Raw genomic sequence first — 12,099 nt, 5'->3', positions numbered from 1 at the left:
TCTCTCAGGGTTGTTATTATCGATGACTTAGAACCTCCGCTTGTTCCTCTAATGTAGACATTAAAAAGCTCAATAACGGGATCGCCCCTAGGCCCTCTCAATGTCAGTCTCATCATGTCGGGGGAAATGCAGAGAAAACCACAAACCCTAGAATTAAGGGCAATGCTCACCCAGACTATGAGGCCTCCTGAAGGGCGCCCTCGCCCCTTCGAGATAGCTGGAAAATGCATATATCATGACCTGCAATCAAATCATTCCAATCTGGGAGAGAAAGTTTGGTTCGTAGGCCAGCAATATTCCATGAAATTATTTTAAGGTTTAAAAGAGAGGGCGGTAAGATGTCAGTAGCGTGAATATGCGATTCATGCATTTGGGGTGCATTCGCTCCACCTGCGTTGGTGACACTGGTATTATGAGTCATAGCAGTAGAATTTTGAGGTTGGGCCATTTCCGCATCAACACCAGAAAAAGTACCTGATTTGCTCGACGGAATCACATCGGGAATTAGTCAGTCAATATTATCAAGTACAGAGAAGTTCCCCTCTAATAAGTCCTGTGCTACGCCCCTCCTCCTATTTAGTTTAACGGAGGGGAATCGCCTGAATTGGATGGCAGATGAATCTGGAGAGGAAGTTCTGAACTCTAAAGCTAAAAGGCCTTCAGCCAGGGGGTAGTTGGCCAGGGTCAGTTCGACAGTTTCTGTAAGGTTATCCTCAGATCTATGTCCTTGAGCTCGAATAATGTCATCCCTTATTAGGGATCGACAGCCCCTGACATGACGTATCCAGTGGGTAACCTTGTTTTTTAGCGACCCTTCATCCTCTCTCCCTTTTGCTAATGGAACCCCAACCATATAGACCGTAGGCTTATTAGAGGCTAGAGGTATTTGGGCTAGATTGGTGGGTAAAGGTAAACAAGATTCAAGATTTCTACGCGATTGGTTAACCTGACTAAGGTGGTTGGGTAAAGTGGAAATCGAATAGGGCTTCTTAGGAGGATTGACAGAAGTAAGGCCAGCTCTGGATGTTACCCTTGATTAATTTCTGCTGTATTCAGATGGAATAGTAGGGAAGATCTGGCTTTCGGTATGGCTTAAGGATACAGGCTGAATTGGGATGCGTGGTGCAGAAGGGGGGGATTTGTCAATAGAAATTGGCAATGGGTGTGGAATTGATTTTTTAATAATGGTCATCAGCTCCAAAATTAGTTGTTTCATTTCGCCAATTTCTTGCCTTAGCAAATCAACAGTTTGCCCAACATCTGATGCCCCCCACCCATTCGGTCTTGAGGCTCCCGTGCCTCTTTCCTATTAGCCATAAGTCGTTGATCGAGCTCTAAACCCGGATCAGATGGTACAACTAGATCAGAATTGTCAGTTAGTGCCGCATAGCGATTGGAGCACACAATCACTACGGGGTCAAGAGGTACTGGATTTACATCAGTTGTCGTCAGATCTAGTCCAGGGGCAGCCGCCAGAGAGCTTCCCTCATCGCTCCCTCTCTCATCATTTTGAAGTGCTAGGTGACGGGAGGGTATTTTGCAGAACATTTGGGGGATGGACATAGTGCCAGATCGATTTTTCCTTGAGATAGGAGGTTCCATACCAGATGTGGGTATTGAGTCCGGGGCAGCTTGTAGGATTGTTTCACAATCCTCAACCAGCGTCTCTATACGGTCCATTGTGCCAGGGCCATTCATTGGGGATTTTTTACAAGACTTATTAGCCTTTTTCCTTTTGGCTGCCCCACCTATATTAGCTTGAATCCCTCCAGTAACATCTAGCAACTTCCTTTTGCCCATCGCTCACAACGTTAGTTTAGAATGGTAGAATTATGGGCCGAACCAGGAGGAAATAACTAGGAGAGGGATAGATGCAACACGGATGGATATCCCCATAACAATATGAGCATTACCTTTGGCGGGACTCCAAGGGGGCCGAGTGTCCCTCAGATGGTGGGCCCAGCCCGGCCTCTTCTGGCCCCTGACGGCCACAGACGGCCCGCCCTTTGCCCGGGCTTAGCCCGGCGGCCGCCCGCGCGCGTCCCGCGTGGCGGGATACCTATCTCCAATAAGTACACTGCACTTACTGTGGGAGTGGCCGCTGGTCGTTACTGCACCCCGCTGGCTCCTGGGAGTTGCAGTCCCTCCGTAGGCACTGGCAAACACAAACAGTCAGTGGTAGCCCCTGGCGATGCGTCTCCCGCGAAGCGGGAGGCGCGAGCAGTTGATATAGCCCTCGCTCGTTGGGGGGAGTGGCCGCTGGTCGTTACTGCGCCCCGCTGGCTCCTGGGAGTTGTAGTCCCTCCGTAGTCACTAGCAAACACAAACAGTCACTGGTCGCGGAACATATCAGACGCCTGCTCGAAAAGGAGGCTCGCAATTGTCTCTGAGCTGAATGCCCCCGCCCTTCCTTAGAGGGAAAAGTAGCCCTTACCCTGGAAATTGACCCGAGAATGTCAACGTTCCTACAGAAATTTATTAGAGACCCAAAAAAGGCCATTGACAGGTCTTGGAGGGCGTGCCAAGATAAGCTCTTGGACGTCCTGGGGCCCGCCACTAAAATTCTGGATATGGCGGAGGAAGCCAAGGCTTCGGGATCTATGATTTCGCCCGAGACGCTATCAGGCTGGGCTCAGCGGGTAGTGATATTTCTAGGTAACGCTAACTGCGCTCTCTCCACCGAGCGGCGGAGGTCCCTCCTTATTAAGATCGACCCAAAATTCGGCGACTTGGCGGATTCAGAGGCGGGGGCCATTGTCCAAGGGGGACTCTTTGGAGAACCCTTCATTAAAGAGCTGGGCAAATTTGTGAACACCTTTACTTCATTAGACAGGGCACAATCCACCATTACGAAAGTGTTTCCTCTGGTTTTTCTAGGGGCCGGTCGAGGCAGGGGCCGCTCGACCGGTCGACAAAATCATCAAGCCAACCAGAGAGACTCCGGTCAGTACCAAGACCAGTCGAAGTTTGGGAATTTCTACCCCACAAGAGGACGCCGTGGCAAAGGCAGAGGACACAGGGGAGGAACGTCTAACACAAACTCTGGTGAGGGGAGGGATCTCCTCTGAGAGCATAGGGTGGGATAATCCTCGCCTCCGAATCCTTAATAGAATTGAAACTTTCCGTTACGATAGCTAGGAAATTTTTCATTATCAGACAAGTGCTCCCATGCAATCAAATCAAAGAGACCTTGAAAATCATTAACCTTGCTGCCCTTCACCCAACCATCCAATGCTCTGCAAAAGAAAGTGACATATTGTACCCAGGTACTGTTTTCTAACTTCTTGCATTTCCTGAACCTCTGTCTGTAGAGTTCAGGGGTCAAACCATACCTAGACATTAATGCATCCTTCATGTGGCTGTATGAATTGTGGACTTCAGAAGGCAAGTCTAACAGTGTGTCCCGCCCCTCACTAAGGAACCTTCCCCACAACCCCGCTCCCCAATCTCTCTCAGGGACCCGGTGGGAAGACATGGCTACATCATAGGCTCTGAACCACTGCCCAATATCATCATTTTTATCAAATTCTTTCACCACATCTTTTGGAATCTACACTCTAGCTTCCACAGGCACTGACGGTACGCTGCCACCAGAGGGAGCAACCTCTAAACTCTTGGTTTTAAACTCCAACTCCCTCAAAACCTTTTCATGCTCAAACTGTAACCTTTTTTCCTCTGTGTCTAATCTCCTATTTTCTAACTCCAGTTGCCTGTACACCTTGAACTTGGTCATCTCCATTTCATGCTTCCTAGAACTCTCTCTGTCCTCCAACTCCTCCAGTGGCGACACCCTTGTTCATAAGTGTGACGGCAGCAACAGCGACGGCGACACACTTCTTCCTCGTTGCGAGACCCTTCTCTCGATGCGGTGCAGTGAGACAACTCCAGCGGCGACACCCTTGTTCAGAAGTGCGACGGCAGGCAGCAGCGACGGCGACACCTTTCCTCTTCGTTGCGAGACGCTTCTCTCGATGTGGTGCAGTGCGACAACTCCAGCGGCGACACCCTTGTTCAGAAGTGCGACGGCAGCAGCAGCGACGGCGACACGCTGCGGCTTCGTTGAGTCGTGCTTCCAGCTCCTAGCGACACGCAGTCCCTCAGAAGGCCCAAAACAGCAGCAGGCACTTCCAAAGAACTCTGGGGAGCTGGGGGTTGAAGTCTGTTGTCCCTGAGACTTCAGCAGGAGGCAAGCTCTGTTCCAAGCCTTTGGAGATCCTTACAAGTTGAAATAAGCACACAAAGTCTCTTCTCCTTCCTTTGGCAGTCAGGCAAACCACTGCAGGCCAATCCCCCAAGCAGCACTTCAGCTTAGGGATAGTCTCTCCTTAGTTTCTTCAGGTTCGGCTCCTCAGTAAAGGTTTCTTCTTGTTCCAAAAGTGATCTAATTTCTTGGGATCAGGGTCCCAATATTTATACCCCCAAATCCTTTGTCCTCTGAGGGCAGAGGGGCCTTTGCCCAGTCCAAACCAGTTCTGGAGCACTCTGTTTACAAGACTCCTTCTTTCCTTTCACAGTGCAGGGCAGAAACATCAGACGCGCCACAGGAGGTGGAGCCAACATTGTGGAGGGAAAGCACAGCCCTGGAGCACTTTGTTGACATGATTCCTTCTCTCCTTTCACAGTGCAGGGCAGAGACATCAGACACGCCACAGGGGGTGGAGCCAGCACTGTAGGGGGCAGGCACTGTCCTATTCAGGTCCCAGGTGCAACTCCTCCCTCCCATCTAGATGCAGATCTCTCTATTCACCACTGGGCGGACTCACTCTGTCTCCTGGAATCCCCCAGCCCTGTCACTCAAACTCCAGACAAAGAATACGAAAATGGCTGTAATTCACTATTAGGACATGCCACACACATCAGGGCATGCCCTACCTTATACTTACAATGCACCCTGCCCTTGGGCCTACCATAGGGGTGTCTGATATGAAGAAAAGGGAAGGTTTAGGGACTGGCAAGTGGGTGTGTTGGAAATAGCCCTTTTTGCATGGTCATCCCTAAGCTTTTTGCCTTCCTCCTGGATTTGTTCTAACCTGTTTTTGTTGGGTTTATGACTCTGGGCACTTTACCACTGCTGATCAGTGTTAAAGTGCATATGCTCTCCCTATGTAAATATGACATGTGAATTGGTATATCCATGATTGGCTTATTTGGTTTGCCTGTTAGTCCCTAGTAGCGTGGCCTGTGTGTGCCCAGGGCTGTTAAACCAAATGCTGCTGGTGGGCCTGCAGCGCTGGTTTGTGCCACCCACAGGAGCAGCTTGTAAAGTGTGTCTCAGACCTGCCATTGCAGAGTCTTTGTGCAGTCCAGAACTGCCATCTTGGCTGTGAAGTTCACCCACTTCCCAGCCCCTGAACCTTCCCTTGGAATCATGTAAGTCACCCCTATGGTAGGGTGCATTGTATGTGTAAGGCAGGACATAGCTTGGTGTGTGTAGCATGTCCTGGTAGTGAATAACACCCAATTTTGTTTTTCACTACTGTAAGTCTACCTGTTCTCCATAGGCCAGAATGGGCAGTTTGACTATTACATTCTATAGTCCTAACTGACCCACAGAACATGGTAGAAAAACGAATTTAGTATGCCTGAGCTCAGAATATTAAAATACATCTTTTAGTAAAGTTTATTTTTATATTCTGTGTTTGAAAATACCACTTTTAGAAAGTAGGTATTTTCTTGCCTAAGCCTTCCAGTGTGCTCTGCTGTTATGTGTATTGGCTGTCTGGTTCTGGAGTGACAGGGCTGGGGAATTCCAGGAGACAGGGTGAGGCGTCCCAGTGGTGAATAGAGAGATCTGCATCTAGATGGGTGGGAGGAGTTGCACCTGGAACCTGAATAGGGCTGTGCCTTCCCCCCACAATGCTGGCTCCATATCCTGTGGTGAGTCTGATGTCTCTGCCCTGCACTCTGAAAGGAAGGATGCAGCCTGGTAAACAAGGTGCTCCAGGACTGGGCAGAACTGGTTCTGGCTGGGTTCAGTGACTTGTAGCTTCTGAGAACAAAGACTTTTGGGGTATAAATATCTGTGCTGAAACCCCTACAATTTGTATTGCCCCTGGATCTTAAGACCAACCTCTGTCCATGGAGCTGAAGGAAGCTGCAGGAGGGGACTGTCCTGGTGTTGTGTGCTGTTCCCTGAATTGGCCTGCAGTAGTTTTCATTGGACTGGAAAAAGGAGGGAAAAGGAGCTGTAAGAGAACTTTTTAATCTTGAACCTGCAATCACCCAAGGGCTAGAGAGAGAACTAGCCTCTTGACTGAAGTCTCAGGACCAGTAGACTTCATTTCGTCGCTAAGGCCTGTTAGCGAGCCACCACAGCCGAGGAGCGTCAAGAAAATCGTCGCATCGCTGCCACTGAGGGCTCGTTGGCCTGATCATCGCCCCGCACGTTTGCGGGCCTAAAAATTATCGCTACAGCTGCGGAGCGTCAGGACAATCGTCGCATCGCTGCCGCTGAGGGTTCGCTGGCCTGATCATCGCCCTGCTCGGTTGCGGGCCCCAAAATTGTCGCTAACACCCGTTAGCAAGCGGCCACGACCAAGAGCGTGAGGCAAAACATCTCTAACCCGCCATAGCGGCATTTTTTGTGGATTATTTGACAACACCCCAGAACTGTGAGTAAGAAGGGTCGCAGAGAGCATTGCCCTGAACTGAGCTTTGCATTCCCCATTGGAACTATTTTTGCAGCATCCAGAGAGAATTATTTTTGTACACTATTGTGGTTTCCTCGTTATGGTCTTTTGATAGGCCTCTATATAAAGATAACTATTTTTTTTTATAACTACCTGCGTTGTGTCCCTTTGTAGTGTTCCTCACTGTATTTACTGTGTATGGTCATAGACGCTTAACACACTGCCTCTGAGATTAGCCTGACTCATCGTGCTACGTTACCACAGGGTGGAGCAGGGGTTGTCAAAGGGGTGCAGCCCTTCACTCTGACTTAGAAAGAAGGGTCCCTGCTTGGACAGTGGCCATCCACTGCCAACCAGCGACCCCCATTTCTAACAGGGTGCACTTGCCCAGTCAGCATGACAGTACCAGACTGCACACAGGCTCTGCAATGGCAGACCTTAGACACATTTTTACAAGGCTGCTTCTGTGGGTGGCACAACCAGTGCTGCAAGCCCACCAGCAGGATTTGGATTTACAAGCCCTGGGCACACTCAGTGCACTATACTAGGGTCTGACAAGTAAACCAAATCAGTCAATCATGGAATCACTAATCAATACATTAATTTACAGTAGGGAGCACTTGCACTGTGGCACTGGACAGCAGTGGCACAATGCCCAAAGCATCTAACACCAGCAAAAACACACGAGGCAACAGAAAAAATGAAGGGAGACCCACGCCAATGGTGCCAGGTCTAACAGATTTGTTGAGAAGATATTTTTGGTGGCCTGACATGGCAGCTCAGATAGGACAGTATGTTTCAACTTGTGAGCTATGCATTGAAGGGAGACCTAGTAGACAAGCTCCACAAGGTTTATTGCATCCTCTGCCAAACGTGCCTTTTCCTTGGCACACTGTTTTTTTAGATTTGTGGATCTCCCACCTAGTCAAGGGTACACGCTCATCCTAGTCTTAGTTGACTCATTTTCTAAAATTAGTCACTTCGTCCCATTAAAGACTGTTCCCACAGCACCACAATTAGTCCAAATCTTCAATCAACATGTGGTTAGAGCTCATGGGGTTCCACAGATCATCATTTCAGATAGAGAGAACCAATTTGTGCCAAAATTCTGGAAAACCTTTATGCATAATTTAGGTGTAGACACTCAGTATTCTACCAGTTTCCATCCTGAAACCAACGGACAGACAGAAAGAGTAAACCAGGAGCTGGAGCAGTACTTGAGGCTATATTTGTTGGAACAGAAGGGAAACTGTTCAGAATTACTATGGACCGCTGAGTTTGCACACAATAACGCTGTACATGACTCTACAGGGCACACGCCATTCTACCTGAATGCCGGAAGACATCCTAGTATAGTGATTGGGAAGAAAGATGAGTTAGTACCAGCAGCTAAAGACTTGGTGTTAGAGATGAAAAGGCTCAGAAGAATCTACAGAAAGCTAAATAATTCTACAAAAGGCAGGCAGACAAGAAAAGGAGAGTGGGAGTCAAGTTCGAGGTAGGAGATTTGGTTTGGTTGTCCACTAAACATCTAAGATTAGAAGGAAACGAGAAATTTCAACCCAGATTTATTGGCCCTTTCAAGGTATTGAAGATAATCAACCCGGTAGCGGTTAAATTACACCGGCCCAAACAGTTAAAAATCCACCCCACTTTTCACATTTCTCTTTTAAAGAAGAATCCCCCTAATGCAAGACTAAAAGAAAATCTGTTGCCCATTAAAGTAGAGTCAGGAGAGGAGTTTGAAGTCAGTAAAATCTTAGATTTAAAAATTTCCAGAAATAAACTGTACTATTTGGTTGAATGGGAGGGTTATGGGCCTGAGGAAAGATCCTGGGAGCCTTCTTCGAATGTCCATGCTCCAAGATTGATAAAAAATATCCACAAAAATCATCCCTCAAGACCTAAAGTGGGGGGACCCCTTTTGGAGGGAGGTACTGTCAAGACCGTCATGACCATTGTGCAAGCAACCAGTGTAAAAAGAACAAAAACCCAGCAGTTATGGACTGCGAAGAGTTTTCCCCGTGGAATAAGAAGAGGACCGCATCCTTTTTCCAAACTTTTGTTGAAACACTGTGTGAAACTAATAAAAAATTCACACATGAGAAATGGCAGCATGAACAAGAACGGTGAAGTCTCCGGTTCGCGGTCTAGTGTTCCTGGACCCGCAACCGGCAGAGTGCCTAATGCGCATGTTCCACAAAAGAACTGCGCACTTCAACTGTGACCGTGCGCGGAGCAAGAGTCTCATCCGGGCACTTGCGCGTTGTGAAATTTTTGTCACTTTGGAAGACGTGAGTAGCGTCTTTTAGTTTTCAGCATCGTAAATTCAAGATTACAGAACGCATGCACGATGAGGGAGCGTCTCGTCAGAGAAACTCAGTATCAGTAAAACCTGTTATTCTGTTTTGTGGGAAAAATGTGAGGTAACATTTTTTGATATTTTGTTTGTTCGGCCAGAGAAATTCTCAAGGAGCTGTCAGAGCGAGCAAGGATTTGCGAGGACATTTTAGGTACCGGAATTCTTCCTATTCTTTTGAACTTCACGCACGACGTGTGATAAGTGACAAACTGCTGACACACTTTGCCTGAGAACCTTACTAGAAAAGGTTCTCTACTGAGGAATATAGCCCATGACTGAAGGACTATCAGTTTAAGGAACATTAGTTTTTGTATTGAATAATGGAGCAGTTATACATCACTATGGGGTAAATATTGCAATTGGATAAGATATCGAGTAGCTTTGTAAAAGAGCAGGTTATCTATGTTTTCACTGTCATCCTCTGCAGGTGCAGTTATGTTACTGCTACAAAACCCACAGCATAGAGAGTCGCAATAGCCTTAGGTCCATATGGTAAATACTGAGTAGAGGCCTAGTGTATAGGACCAACAAGTGAATGTTATTATTGGTATAAGGTGTATTTTTCCCTTCCCAGGTGCAGGTAACAATTACGCCTCAACTATACGGACCAGAAGCAAGAGAGGACTGTTGTTCTCTGCCACGAAGGCTGTCTCTCTGTTTTTCTTCAAATTTCCCTTTCCCCCCCGCTTTAGCTGTGACTCAGAGAAATTCTTAGAGTGGCAGTTGAGGTGGTGGGGCGTTGGGACTATCGTCGACTCCTGTGGTCTGGACCTGAAATCTGACAGATTGATGAAGGGTGATGCCCTGAAATCGGTCCTAGGATGCTTGCTTCTGGTCCTGGGAGGACCTGGCTTGGCAGATCGGGCTGGACTGTTCCCATAAGGAACAGAGTCAAGGCTGATTTGCATATGGCTAGGTCCAAACTGGGGTGGTGTGGTGAGCAAAAGAATGATGGATTAAACCCAGATCTTTGTGACTAGGGGTGAATGTTTGCATTGTCCAGCATTCTGTCCATCAATTGTTTCTTTTACATTTGTCCACCACAGCAGTGGCAGGTGGTGGTAGTGCAGTGACACGGATAGCTCCTGTGCAGTCCACCACAGCAGTGGCATGTGAACGTAGCTCAGTGAAGCGCATAGCTCCATTGCCATTTACCAGAGCAGTGACACGTGATGGTGGAGCAATGAAGCACATCGTTCCAGTGCAGTCCACCACAGCAGTAGCACGTGATGACAGTGCAGTGAAACGCATAGCTCCAGTGCAGTCCCCCACAGCAGTGGCACATCAATGTAGCACAGTGAAGCGCAGCGCTCCAGTACCATTTACCACAGCAGTGGCACATGATGGTAGTGCAGTGAAGCGCATAGCTCCGATGCAGTCCACCACAGCAGTGGCAGGTGATGGTAGCACAGAGAAGAGCGTAGCTCAAGTGCAGTCCTCCACATCAGTGGTACATGATGGTAGTGCAGTGAAGCACATAGCTCCAGTGCAGTCCACCACAGCAGTGGCAAGTGAAGGTAGCGCAGTGAAGTGCAGAGCTCTAGTGCAGTCCACCACAGTACTGTAACGTGATCTCAGCAGTGAAGCGCAGACCTCCGGTGCAGGCCACCTCAGCAGTGTCACAGGATGATAGCGCAGTGAAAAGCAGAGCTCCAGTGCAGTCCACCACAGCAGTGGCATGTGAAGGTAGCGCAGTAAAGTGCAGAGCGCCAGTGCAGTTCACTACAGCAGTGGCACATAAAGGTAGCGCAGTGAAGTGCAGAGCTCCAGTGCAGTTCACCACAGCAGTGGCACATGAAGGTAGCGCAGTGAAGTGCAGAGCTCCAGTGCAGTCCACCTCACCAGTGGCACGTGATGGTTGCTCAGTAAAGTACAGAGCTCCAGTGCAGTCAACTACAGCACTGGCACATGATGGTAGCATAGTGAAGCGCATAGCTCCAGTGTAATGTGCATTTAATCATAGACTCAATGGAGGACACATGCAGCTGCCGCTACAGTTCCCTCCCTTTGGCCTTTGGGTGAGCGGACAGGGAGACAATGGCGGAGGACCTTGGGCGAGCAGACAGGGAGACAGTGGTGGAGGCTCTGGAGCAAGAATACAGGGAGAAAGGGGCCAAGGTCCTTGGGCGAGCGGATAGGGAGACAGTGGTGGAGGCCCTTGGGCGAGCGGACAGGGAGACAGTGGTGGAGGCTCTTGATTGAGCAGACAGGGAGACAGTGGCAGAGGCCCTTAGGCAAGCTGACAGGAAGACGGGGCAGAGGCCCTTGGTGAGCAGACAGGGAGATAATGGCGCAGGCCCTTGAGTGAGCAGACAGAGAGATGGGGGCCGAAGCCCCTGGCAAGCAGATAAGGAGACTGTGGCGGAGGTTCTTAGGCAAGCGGACAGGGAGACAGTGGCAGAGGCCTTTGGTGGAGCGTACAGGGAGACAGTGGTTAAGGCCCTTGGGCAAGTGGACAGGGAGACACTGGCAGAGGCCCTTGGTGAGCAGACAGGGAGATAATGGCGCAGGCCCTTGAGTGAGCAGACAGAGAGATGGGGGCCGAAGCCCCTGGCAAGCAGATAAGGAGACTGTGGCGGAGGTTCTTAGGCAAGCGGACAGGGAGACAGTGGCAGAGGCCTTTGGTGGAGCGTACAGGGAGACAGTGGTTGAGGCCCTTGGGCAAGCGGACAGAGAGACGGTGGTGGAGGCCCTTGGGTGAGCAGACAGAGAAACAGTGGAGGAGGCCCTTGAATGAGCAGACAGGGAGACAGTGGCGGAGGTCCTCAGGCAAGCTGACAGGGAGACAGTGGAGGAGGCACTTGGGCGAGCGGACAGGGAGACAGTGGGGAAGGCCCTTGGGCAAGCGGACTGGGAGACAGTGGCGGAGGCCCTTGGTCAAGTAGACAGGGAGACACTGGCGGAGGCCCTCAAGCAAGCTGACAGGGAGACAGTGGTGGAGGCCCTCAGGGGAGCAGACAGAGACAGTGGAGGAGGCCCTTGGGTGAGCAGACAGGAAGATAATGGTGCTGGCCCTTGGGCGAGCGTACAGGAAGATGGGTGCCGAAGCCCTTAAAGCAGACAGGGAGACAATGGCGGAGGTTCTTGGGTGAGCAACCAGGGAGACAG

The 12,099-nt window shown here is 49.6% G+C and overlaps 1 long non-coding RNA gene across 5 annotated transcripts in view; it reads left to right on the top strand.

Moving 5' to 3' along the window:
• LOC146822423 (uncharacterized) overlaps positions 1 to 12,099 on the top strand; it is a 107,867-nt gene that overhangs the window by 26,697 nt on the left and 69,071 nt on the right. Inside the window, exon 1 of one of the 5 annotated variants that reach the window (XR_014963295.1) lies at positions 8,861 to 8,923. The exons of 2 other annotated variants lie outside the window; for them this stretch is intronic. This is a non-coding gene — a long non-coding RNA (uncharacterized LOC146822423). Of the gene's footprint in view, positions 1 to 8,860; positions 8,924 to 8,952; positions 9,143 to 12,099 lie in introns of those variants that run through there. 2 more of the 5 variants (XR_014963298.1, XR_014963297.1) reach the window with 2 other exon arrangements.

This window comes from Triturus cristatus, chromosome 6 (assembly GCF_964204655.1).
Source record: "Triturus cristatus chromosome 6, aTriCri1.1, whole genome shotgun sequence".
Classification (NCBI taxonomy): domain Eukaryota; kingdom Metazoa; phylum Chordata; class Amphibia; order Caudata; family Salamandridae; genus Triturus; species Triturus cristatus.
This window is presented reverse-complemented; position numbering and strand designations above follow the sequence as displayed.